Below are 12,948 nucleotides of genomic sequence, written 5' to 3' on the forward strand. Positions count from 1 at the left end.
AAGACTGGTGAGAGGTGTCTCATGTACTTCGGACATGTTAGGAGAGACCAGTCCCTGGAGAAGGATAAAGTGGAGGGGCAGTGACAAAGAGGAAGGTCGGCAACCAGAGAAATTGACACATGGCTGCTGTGGGGTACCAGCCTCCACAACTGAATCGGTCCAAGGGGCGGTTGAGGGGTAAAATTAAAGAGACATCATGCAAGATAAAGAGACAAGATAGAGAATGCAAGTGCTTACCTTCAGGACCATCATGACTTCAGGAGCCAGATACATGCAGAGAGAATGGATAAATTTCCAACCAAGGCTTATATAGAATCGAGGGGCATGCAAGTACCCCTAATTACAGGTAACCACATGCAAACAGGAAGGGGTTGTACAATAGGCATATGCTGCAGGCTCTAGAGTAAAGATTGAAGCTTAACTTTAGTCGTCCCTAAATTGACTTGACCTTAGGTGTGGTAAACAATCCATTATCCTTATTAGAATGGAGTGGGCCCTACTTCAGGTAGGGCAGGCAATAGGGTCTGATTGCCCTGGGCTGATGACCTTCAGGCAGATAACCTTTAAGTAGTTGACCTCCAAATGTATAGTCAGTGTTTGCAAACAGCACCTTAAATTTGGCATATGTCATGGGGGAAAACCAGGGGAATAACTTTTCTGCTTCCCACAGGCTGCAACAATGGACTCAGACAGGAGAACAGGTGTGAGGATGACCCAGGACCAAGTTCTGTGGTGTGTAGGGTCATTCTGAGTCAGAATGGCCTCAATCACACCTAACACCAACAGCGTTCTTCCCAAGATGTAGGATAGTCAAACACCTCTCCTTTACAGAGTGCCATGATTCAGGAAAGCCACCCAGGTGCTAATGAAAAATAAAGTTAAAAAGCCATATAAATATTGCCAATGCTATATTACCAAATAATCTTAAGACTGTTCTTCATTTTTCATTACTTTTTCTAAGTGGTAATCTGAAACACCTGTAACCTCTGTTTTTCTTGTCAATGATGTCCTCGGGTAAACTTGGCTTCCCTCTTTCATCTTTAGGAAATGTATGGCTTTGGCAACTCCTGTGAGACCCCCATTAGGTTTTAGGTTACCACTTATATCGTATGATATCTATATGTGAGACACAATGCATACATCACCTACATTAAAAAAGGGTCTCTCATCATGTATATTTAAGTACATGCTGGGGTGCCTTAGAAATGAATTACAGAGAGAATAGATTTCCATTAAAAGAAAAATAGTATCACTAGGACCAGCAGAATATTCACAAATGTTCCTGAAGGGGGAAATTGTGCTGTCCTTAACAATGAAGGACAGATCCTTTTAATTCCTGGCTCTTTGTGTCCGGGAGTGAACAATGATCAATTCTGTTACTGTGCGTGTCAGTCTGCTAGTTGATGAGAAAGCCTGCTGGAGCTCTGCACTGAAAGGAGAGTCTGCTTTCTCTGTGTTCAACCTTGAATAACTCCAGCTTGGACCAATGTTAGCTACCTCTTAGAAGTTCATAGGAATCGAGCTCTCCAATACAGAAGATGAAATAGTCTAGAAGCTGAAGAATTTAAGTGGAATACCCACACCTGAAATAGATTTTCTTTGTTCTAAAACAAAACGAATGCTTTCCTTTTCCATAGAGCTCATTTTTTTCTTGATGTCTTTTGCTCCGTTGCATTAGATTTAAAAAGGCCATGCCTGCAATTAAGACTGAATGATAAATACGTTAATGAAATGGAACTAAAGCTTCCTCCCTCACTACCCCATGGAATACAGGTAGCTAATGGACAAATAGATGAATGGAAACGATATGGACATTTTACAAGAAAGTTCACTCCATTATTCATGATAATCAACCCCAATATAAAGGGAGTAACAATTCCTACTTCTTCTATCTCACCTAATCTTCTCCAGTCAATGAGTCAGAACAAACTGGCCATCAAAGGAAACATTAAGGATCTAAAGTACTGAGAACCTACATCATTTGGGCAACTGAGCTAAGCTTTTCCTATAGAAGCAAAGGTTAACATCCAGTTACATTTGAGTTAGCTGCCCCCTCCCCTCCAAAAATAGCCAAACAACAACAACAACCAGCCTTTGAGTCAATTATGACTCACAGCAGCCCTGAATACATGGTTTCAAGACTGTGCATCTTTAAGGGCGCAGTCAGCCAAGTCTTTCTTCCAGAGTAGTTGGTGCATGTGTACCACTGACTAGTGGTTAGCATCCCAAACACCTTAAAACCCAGTGGGACCAGGATTACTTACATTGAAAGTAGACATCTCAAAAAGATCCACTAGGTTTATAGTCTATCTCCCAAACACATTTAATCTTGGTGTCTGAAAAATCTACTGTTGTTTGCCTCTGAATTTCAGCATCAATGGAGTCCATTGAACCACAAATTCTCTTTTATGAGCCACATAACAATGTTGGGAATTTCTATTGCTCAACCCTGAAAAATACACTTTGAGCATAAAGTCCCACCAAAATAAAAGACATTTTAACGGAAAAAGAACAGTGGAGGCCACGGGTATAGAAAGTACCCTCACAACTGGAAGCAGTCCATGATTAAATGAAAATCTAGCAAAGGGAGAACTGAAGTGAGATGCTGTCATAGTGTACCAAAATGCTTTCTCATGTACAATGGCCATGTTCTCAGGAGGGGCTAGTCCCTGGAGGAGCAGCTCATGCTTGGTAGAGGATCGGCGAAAAGAGAAGTCCAGGAAATGATGGACACAGTGGCCACAACAATGGGCTCAAACATGGAAATGACTGTAAGCAGCAGAGCTGAGCATGGGAGTGGAGTCGAGCTTGTCCACCTGACCGCCTCTCCGCTCTTCACCTTGCTCTTGCCACCTGCCCTCCCTCCAGCCGGCTGGCAGCCCTGAACACCTTCCACCAGGGCCACCTCAACAAGTTCCCACCTGAACAAAGGCATCAAGCAGATGTTCATGGCTCTGCCTCTGGGCGATATAGGCCAAGCCATGTATATCTGGATCGATGGCACTGGAGAAGGCCTCCGCTGCCAAACCTGACCCTGGACTGGGAGCCCACGTGAGTGGACGAGTTGCCCGAGTGGAATTTTGACGGCTCCAGCACGTTCTAGTCTGAACGCTCCAACAGTGACATGTATCTCATCCCTGTTGCCATGTTCCACACGTGTTCCACAGGGATCCCCACAAACTGGTGTTCTATTAAGTCTTTTAAGTACAACTGAAAGCGTGCAGAGACCAACCTGTAGACTTACCTGTGAATGGATTATGGATGTGGTGACCAGCCAACACCCCCAGTTGGGAATGGAGCAGGAGGACACCCTCCTGGGAACAGATGGACACCCCTTTGATTGGCCTTCCAATGGCTTACCTGGACTCCACGTTCCGTATTATTGCGGTGTGGGGACAGACAAAGCCTATGGCAGGGACATTGTGGAGGCTCCCTCCCGGGCCTGCTTGTATGCTGGCATCAAGATGGGACATTGTGGAGGCTCCCCCCGGGCCTGCTTGTATGCTGGCATCAAGATTGAGGGGCCAATACCAACATCATGCCTGCCCGTGGGAGTTCCAGACAGGACCCTGTGAAGGAATCGACATGGGGGCTTCATTCTGCACCGTGTGTGAAGACTTTGGAGTGCTAGCAACCTTCGATCCAAGCCCATCCTGGGAACGGGATGATGCAGGCTGTCATGCCAACTTCAGCGCCAAGGCCATGCGGGAAGAGAGTGTCTTAGGGAAGAGAATGGTCTGAAGGCCATTGAGGAGTCCATCGAGAGGCTAAGCAAGCGGCACCAATACCACATCCACGCCTACGACCCCAAAGGGGGCCTGGACAATGCCGGCTCCTCATGGGATTCCATGAACCTCCAACATCAATGACTTTTCCACCAGCGTGGCCAACCGAGGCGCCAGCATCCGCATTTCTCAGATGACCGGCCAGGAGAAGAAGGGTTACTTTGAAGACCGCCGCCCCTCTGCCCACTGTGACCCTTTCGCGGTGACAGAGTCCTCATCCACACGTGGCTTCTCAAGGAGACAGGCGAGGAGCCCTTCCAATATAAAAACTAAATGGAATAGACCTCCAGCCTTCAGGCCTCTCCCAGCTCTTCACCCCACACCCACGTCCCCCTCTCCCACTAGTTCCTGCTAGCTGTAACTCAGAAGACAGAATATCAAGGTCTTTTTTATTCCTTGTGCCCAATTAATGACACCTGTCTTTTGGGGGTCTCTTCCAGTCACTTTTCTTACTCTTTTCACACCCACCCCCTTTCTCTGTCTATCTGTCTCAAGCTTTCTGGAAGATGGGGAATCATGTGTTAATGGGGCCCAGGCCGGGAGACCATAACCACGGCTTCCACTGATCAGGTGTATTTTTCCAGCAGGCCTAGCTACCCCCAACAGACGTCTTCCTTTGAGGTGGCCGGAATAGGGATCGGGCCTGACTCGTTCTGTGGCTAGGTCAGGATTTCCTGCTTCTGGTGGGAAATCTCATTTCTTAAAAAGAATATAACCAACATTCCATTAAAAGTATGGACATTTCTGAGAGGGAGGGGAGGGGCCAGGAAAGAAAATGCCCTTGGTCACACTGTCCTTGCTTAGGGCAAACAGCCTTGGCCTACAGATACACCCGAATAAAGTGGCTAAGAACCCTAAAAAAAATGACTGTAAGTATGACCAAGACAATTCTCCTCTTGGAGGTCTCGCAGGAACCCAACTGAGCGAGAGCTAGTGTTTCCCACCTCTAAGAAGGTAATCCAGGCATCCCCAGAATTCTCAGGGCATTCTGCCAGTGCTGTGATGCTTACAATGCCACTGGACCCAAAGACTTTCTACCCAGTGGCCTGTGATCATCCTGCACTCGGCGTCATTGCACGTGTTTCATGAGTCTGAAAGGTCTTTACAGATTGGTTTCAGACATATGGGCTAATATCAGACTTATGAACTTGATCTGGACTGGGCTGGGATGTTTTCTCCATATCCAACTGCTCTTGTATATAAACCTCTTTCTTATTTGCATATGAGTCTTTATGAATTTGTTTCTCTAGTCTACCCAGACTAACACAAGCACTAGGACGTTTTCCACAGAAGCAGAAGTTAAGGAATACAACCTCGTGCACCTATTTGTCAACACAGCACATATAAACTGACTTAATAAGAATATATCGGCATGCTTGCACCAGGCGTGTACTCTTGCATTTGACAGAGGCTCCACTCTCTCCATTGTCATGTGCTTTGCATGATTCAGAAAGGTTAAGTATTCCTGTAGGCATTAGAGTCTGAGGTCTGTGGAACCCTTTATAAGCTGGATAGACCAAAATATTGTCTGTGGCTTCTTCCTTTCTCTCTTCTCCCTCTCTCCTCCTTTCTTCTTTTCTGTGTAGGTGTGTGTTTGTGTGTTGTATGCATTTTCATTCTTTGATCATCTTCATTTCTCTTCTACACCTTAGGCCTCATATTAAGCAATTAATTTCAGTTCCAGAAAGACTACGCCCACAGGAATGAACTGGATTATTGGGGATTTAGATAGAAACTGACTGAATGAAACATATGGTGCATGCTACCCTTACTGAGTCTCTGGAAAGTGCTAATTGAAAAAAGCAAATGCCCGTGAGAATTTAGCATGATTCTTGAGACAGTTGCTGAATTATATGTTGCTGCTGCCTTCCTTTTCAACTTGATCACTAGGAATCTCATGATTAAATTCTGAGCTTATGGCAGGGGCTATTATTAGTCTAGTTTTCTATGGTAATTGTTTGTTCCCTCTGTTGTACAGTCTTTATTTTCAGAAGGTCCCTAATTATCCTATGCCTGTGATGGTACATAAAAAATGACTACAAATTCTACACTACTCTTGTTGAAAAGCATCAACTAATTCCTTACGGTGTAAGTCAAAGTTAGACTTGTTGACTTTGCTTAAATACTAATGTGATGCAGTGCGTGTAAGATTAGGCTATCCAAGAGAACCTTCCCAGCTTCTCAGACCTCTTGGATCAAAAGAAGTAAAGGCAGACCATGTAAGAAGTAGCACCACCCAGAGCCTGGCATGCTGCGAAGAAGTCCACAAGAGCTGCATCAGGAGCATCCATTAAGAGAAAGAGGCAAAGCCAGGCTCCGCTCTGATGTCCTTTCTACAGCACCAAGCATGTGAGTGGAGAAATCGCCTGGAGCCCTGCGTCCATCCCTAACTAAAGCAGCTCAGAGAAAACCAAGGAAATTTAAAACAAGACCCACAAGAGAACCCTGTGATTCTAGACATAGGTGGCCTCGTTGAATCTTCCCACAATTTCCAACTGTCCAAACACCACCGTTAAGACCTCAGTCATTGGGGCCAGAGACAAGCTACCCCCACTCCGTTCTTGCAAATCCCTGGTGTATAAAACTGTGAGCAACAGACGGTTGCTTTTCTTTTATGCCATTAAGATTTGGGGGAGTTTGGTACATAATAATAAATCGAGCCTTAATTATTGATGATTTCTATTATAAGCCAATTTGATCCCTTATTAGAAGTCGATGTCAAACAAGTAATTAAGTAATATCACTTTTCCTGGTAATCAGGTTCAGGAAAGCCTCCAGCTATTGAGCATCAAACTTTAGGTTAATGTTTCTTCTCCCTTTTATCATTTCACAGATTACTCTAAAGTTGAAATAGGAAAAACTGCTACTTGCAGCAACTTACAAAAGTTGTTTGTGTCCCAGGATTTTTCCATACAAATCCAGTGCGTTCACTGCCACTGAGCTGGAGCAAGTTTGTTAACACCAAGAGCCAGCACAGAAGCTGCCGTCTCTTCTCTGGCCTCATAGCTCCAGCCTCTGAGGACTCTGCTTTCACCAGCCCCGCTCACAGCGTGGCTATGAAACATGCCCAGTTCATTGGGAAGCACCATCGCCAGTCAACCGACAATATATAAGCCTCCATAAAGCGGCTTCTCATTTTCAAAAATGCCCTGAATGTAGAGGCAATTATTTTTAGCCTGACAGAATAGTGTTTAGCAACAGGAAAAGTACAACTGGGGAATTTACGCAAGTTGCTTTTCTAACAGAGAGAAATGAACAAGATGTAAGTTGTGCCCTCTGCACCCCCACTGCACTTCATCTCTCGCCCATTACCCTGATGAAGGATTTCAGTAAATCACAGTCTTCACACCGCCCTTGCGTCTTTTGCAACCTCGGCTGCTGCGAGTGCATAATATACATTGATTTTTGCTTGGGATTCAATGGAAAGAAAAGCTGTCTAATCATTTGACTCCGACTAGTTAATAAAGAATCTGTCTCATTTAATAAGTTTGTCTTAGATAAGGCCACCATCATTGTCATCATCCTCCATCACTTTCCATGTCTGTTGGGGAGGGGGCTAATAAATGAGCCTTCAGAGACACAATGCAACTGTAACCTCGCTGCGACTTTTCTCACCAGCTCTATCATTGGAAAGGCAGTTAAAGAGTGCACCAGTGAAAAACACAATCAATTTGTGTAAAAGTTTTTTTTACAAACACAGCACCTTGTTTGAACCTCAAAGATTGTGATTAAGTAACAGAAGTCCTGGTACCCCCATTCAGAGCTAAACTGAATGCTGCAAGTCTACAAGAAGCCAAGGACCCCATTGCTGTAATTCTCCACCCAATCACATCTCATTAGCATTGAATTCTGCTAAAACCACATGACATAAAAGTCACTAATAAGCTGCTGTATTTTGTAGGGTATTGGCAAGAAAGAGAAAAACAGAAAGAAATCAGATACAACTCACATTCATGTTCTGTAAGAGGAAGTTGGCAATGAGATTAGAAGCAAGCAGAAAGGTTATGAGGAACCATCTGAGAAAGTCACCCAGAATGTTAAGAGCATCAATGAGCCAGGCTCATTTGACCGTAACAAAGGACAAAGGGACAAGACTTCGTTTGCACTGGCCAACAATGGGACTTTTTAAGTAACTATTCCAGAAAAGTTCTTCACAACTACTGTTAACACAAAGTGAAAGATTCAACCAACCTGCAAAGTGGTCTTGACTCCCTATTGACGTTTGAGTTATTTATAAAAAGGTTAAACTTAATTCAGGGCTTTTATAATCACTGATACAAATGGGACCTGTGGCTATACCAAAACCAGAGGTCTTGGACTCATCTCTGGAGATCTCTAAGAGCCTTCACGTTGGAGGGGACTTGTATAGGAAGTGAGGTCCTTTTAATGTGTCTCAACAGACTTTGGCATGCATCCCCCAGCTAAGGTCACATGCTAATGTCCAAGGGGAACTGTTTGTCTCATCTCTAAGCATACAGAGCCAAGTCCCACAAACTGAAATGCCTTCTTTTAGTTGAGCTGAAGAGTGATGAAACAACACGCCACTCTGTTGTAAGAGTCTCCTCCTCTCATTCACCCTAGGCCTCAGCTTGACAACCTTTCGCCAGAGAAAATACGTGCAGTAAAGATCAGGGACTATCACATAGTGGGGCTGATACGATGCATTTTACTTTGAGGCATGAAAGGTGAGAATAAGGGGATCAGGTGTGGCCCTGTGATGATCCAGTTGTACGCTGGCTCTGAGATGTATGATGAATAGATGGTGCACTATATGGAATCTTCTATTAGCAGTTGTCTTAATACATTCCCCCACCTAACTGTAACCCCTGGTCACGTAAAGTGCAAATGCAAATAGTCTTGGGGTCTTCACCTTTCTAAGGGCGTTCCCTGCTCCAAGCTGGAGCAATTGCTATCAGAAGCTGCCCACTCTCCTCTTCACTCATGGAGACCCAGTGGCACAAGGGACCAAAACGTGGCCCGAATCCTTGCACCATTCCCACAATGCCATTCCCACATTGGACCGTTGTCACCTACCAGTTTTTCACTGGCTGATTTTTGGAAGTAGGTCACCAGGCCTTTCTGATGAGTCTGTCTTATTCTGGAAACTCTGCTGGCCGTGTTTGCCACATAGCAGCACACACTCGGACAGAGAGTACAGTGGGGCAGGAATGGAACCCCGGTTTCCAAGGTCGATAAAAACTGGAAACATCATGGTGAAATCCATCAACCACCCTTTAGAGATATGTCCCAGCCTCATTCTGCTGTCAGAACTTGTGACCATTGCAGACTTATGTAGTGGTTTGTGTCCTCAAAGATGTCTGTCTGTCTGTCTGTTTGACACATCTGGTGAGACATCATGGAGGTGGCAGAACAGAGACCTGTCTGACTTCTAAATCCGAGCTCTTACTCACACGTGTATTCTTGCCGCCCTTACAGTAACTGCAGCTTCGGAAATGCTTGACATGAGGGTCTCATAGGCTGCCAGTTGAATTGTTTATGACGCGCAGGTGTTAACAGCAACCCATGACTCATGAACGACCAGGCTGCTCTCTGAAAGAACTTGAAAGAGGAAAAATGCATGAGGCAGTGACCCAGAAGAACTAGTGTTCCAGAGGAGGAGGGCCTTTACTGTAGGGCCAGCATCACTTCATGCTTTGCATGGGCAAAGTCACGGGGCGGACGAGGCGGGGACTTCTAGCACAGACTTGGTCATTAGCAGTGGAGGAAGTGGGGGTGTCGCGGGAATGAGGAGGTATGTGAGGAGGGAGAGTGAGCTGGGCTTCCTTTCTGAGGGTTAAAAATCCATTCAAATTTTCCTTACAGAAATACCACTGTGTTGAATTTCTTGCAGCTTAGAAATAATTCTTTCGTGACAGGGCTACATTGGATATATGACATAATAATGGTCCCAACATAGCTGCCTTTACAGGACCTCAACTGCCCAAGTCGAGACTTTGGAGTGGTCGTGTGGGGAATCAATTGGTGCTGCCAATGAAACAGGAAGATGGAGTGTCCACCGAGAGAGGTTGAAATCACTTCATATCTGTAGCTTAATGAAGAGCCATCGAAGTCCTAGGAACACATTTTGTTTCTCAGTTGGTTCTTTACTGGGTGGACACGGTGAGAAACTACCATACCCTCAGAAACTTGCAAAGGAGATCCTAAAAGAGGGGGAGGCCAGAACTCGGTGTGAGGACGGAGGAGAGTGCTATTAGTGGGGAGCTTGTTGGAAAGAGAAAAGTGACCAATTCTCCCTTTCTGGAAGATTTGGTGACGAGTGACTAAAAACAAGAGCGGGTATGGTGAGCCTTCGTCGTTCATAATTCAGGGTCGTTCATAATTCAGGCTCTACACGATTGTCTTCCTAGGCACCAAGAACAAACTGGCCAAGTGCATTGTATGCCTGGGCTCTCTACCTTAGGGAGAGGAATTGGGCACTAAGTGACAGAGGTTTCATCAGAAAACGGATGCTTTTCTTAGATGAAATAATTTTGATTGACTTCGCCAAGCCATAGTGGTGACTGGGGAAGTAAGGGTTGGAGAGGAAAAAGAAGACAAGAGAGAGAGAGAGATTCCTACAGCCTCTGCTATTGTTGAATTTACATCATGGTTCATTCATAGCAGGCGTCTGGAGACAGTTTATATAGATTGACACCAATTTGGTGAGATTTCTCACATAAACAAAAGAAGTCTGTGTCAGGTTGGACAGGGTGGGTGTGGGGTGGTAAGTGCATGGAGGTGAGAATGATCCCTACCCTTGGATTTTGTTCTCTTCCAAAGAGGAAAAAATAAATAAGCAAATGACTGGATTTAAAAAGGTGATTAAAGCAATTGGCAGGAAAGAAGCAGCTACAATCATTGAATCTCCCCTACGCACATACACATGTTACCTCATTTAATCTCCTTATTAACCACTAGAGAGGAGTTGAAGATTTAGGGAGATCCATTGCTAATCAGTAGTTGAGCCAGGCTTCAGAATCAGTGCCCCGCACTGTGCCACTGGCTGAAATAGAGGGTATCCACGGTCCTGAGCTGCGGTACAAACCAATCAGGAAACAGAACTTGATTCAAAGTACAGTGTGATGGGGAAAGGGGCTTTTGAAGGAAGTGGTATTTGAGGTTTGGGCTTTGAAAAGTGAAAAGAAAAAATGGAGGAGTTATCACTAGTAAAGAAGGAAAGGGTGGTCTGACAAAGAGGTAAGGAGCTTAGTTTAACTGTTCAAAGGGAAGTATCACTGGATATTGCATGTAACAATACTATTTACATTCTTCCTTATAATTCCTTTCTAATTAATTTATTTTATGGATTCTAGCTTTTCTAAACACTTTCTAAATGTTATGCCCTTAGAAGTTAGTGATTTTTATTTATCCCCCTTTCTTTTTGACTTATACAGAATGAGTTTTTAGGATTTATTTCACTCAAAATTAGGAGCTGGAAAGAACCTCAAAGATAGCCTGATAAAATCATCTTATACTTCAAACATGTGGATGTTGAAGTAAGAAAGGCTAAGTGATTTGCTTAAATCCAGAGATGTGCCTAGCTTTCACTCTAGTAAAGGACTGATGGTGATGAAGAAGGAGGAGGAGGAGGAGGAAGAGGAGGAGGAGGAGGAGGAGAAAGAGGAGGAGGAGGAGGAGGGAAAATTGGTACAGGCTCATTCTCTTTCCATTCACGTTTGTGGTAGACAGACCTCGTTTTGAATTCATTTTCTGTAATTTGTTAGCTATGTGATTTTCAGAAAGATACTTAACCTCTTTGAACCTGAATTTTCTGTTCAGTAAAATGGTAATGACACACTATCAGGATTGTAAAATCAGGTGATATTAGCTACAAGAAATGCTGAGCATAATGCCTAGCACTATATATGCTGTCAGTAAATATTTATTCCCAGGAATATAAGAAACTGTTGGTCCATCCAGGAGAAATGTACTATATTGCTTAGAGTACTTAACCCCTTACAGTCAGGGATATTTTTTGTTTCCTATTAAATGTCTTTCTCACATGAACTTCAACTCTCAAAGCTAGCAGCACATGTCTATAATTCCTAGGTTACAGAAAATTAAGTAATACTAGAGAGGTCAAATTGCCTTGCATAAGAGGTCATCAAAAATCAATCCTAAAATGGAAAATTAATCCAGGCCTCTTGATTGCTGGCCCTGGGCATTTTCTCCCACACTCTTACCATCGCTTTCCTTGTAATATGTAAATGTTTCTATGAAACATTTTCCTCACTCATGTTTCTGATCAGACTTACTCACATGTAGTTCTGATTGTGATTTGGTTACACAGGAGACTCTGTCTAGAGTGGTTTGAGCCATTGATTCTGTTGCTGACAATATTTACATGTATGTATCGCTGAGCAACCCAGCCTGGCTTAACATGCCTATAATATGTACAGCACATACCCTTCTGTTTCTTGTTTGTGCTCCTATAAATCACAATTTGCCATGGTGCCAACTTCTTTATTTCAGAAGCATGGCTTCTCACTTAGGCATGTATGTCGCTGTCAACCCAAGTTTAGAGTTCAGTTCACATTTGCCAGTGATAGTATTTGTTTGCCAGGAGTCTGACAACACTTGTCAAGGATGAATTGCCTTTCTCAGCACCATGGTGCTGTCCCTGGCCATCTCCTTATCTAAACAATAGATCCTGAAGAGGTAAGAGGGATGCTTTAGAATCGCCCTAGTGGATATCTCCATTCTTACTTTAGTTAGGCAGCATAAAAAGAAAGGCAAATGAACTATCATGTAGTAAGGAAAGGAGTCCCTGTTATGAAGAGTGGATAAGGCAGATGACCTGGGGTAAGTCAGGCTCGAGGAGTTCAGGACCTGAGGCATGTCAACTCCTCTGAGGCAGTCATTTCTCCAGATGGAGCTCTGAGGACTGGTTCTCACAACTTCAGATAGTTCCTGTTGTATCCACAAAAGGCAAGAATGAGAAGATTTTGTGAATACGAAATCACTTCACCATGTGTGAATTATCTTTAAGATAAAGAAAAATGAATCTCAGAATGGTTAAAATTTCACTCAGGAGAGGCAATGCCGATAATGTTTTACATTGAAGGTGGTGGGCTCAGGCTGCTTAGGTTTGATCTCTAATTCTGCCTTTCTAGGTGTGTGAGCTTGGGCAAGCTATCTAATGCCTCTACACCCCCAAAGTTGT

At 44.0% G+C, this 12,948-nt stretch overlaps 1 pseudogene; it reads left to right on the top strand.

Moving 5' to 3' along the window:
* The first annotated feature begins 757 nt into the window (after positions 1 to 757).
* Positions 758 to 4,058, top strand: LOC142445805 (glutamine synthetase pseudogene; annotated as a pseudogene).
* Positions 4,059 to 12,948: the final 8,890 nt, after the last annotated feature.

Source organism: Tenrec ecaudatus, chromosome 4 (assembly GCF_050624435.1).
Source record: "Tenrec ecaudatus isolate mTenEca1 chromosome 4, mTenEca1.hap1, whole genome shotgun sequence".
Classification (NCBI taxonomy): domain Eukaryota; kingdom Metazoa; phylum Chordata; class Mammalia; order Afrosoricida; family Tenrecidae; genus Tenrec; species Tenrec ecaudatus.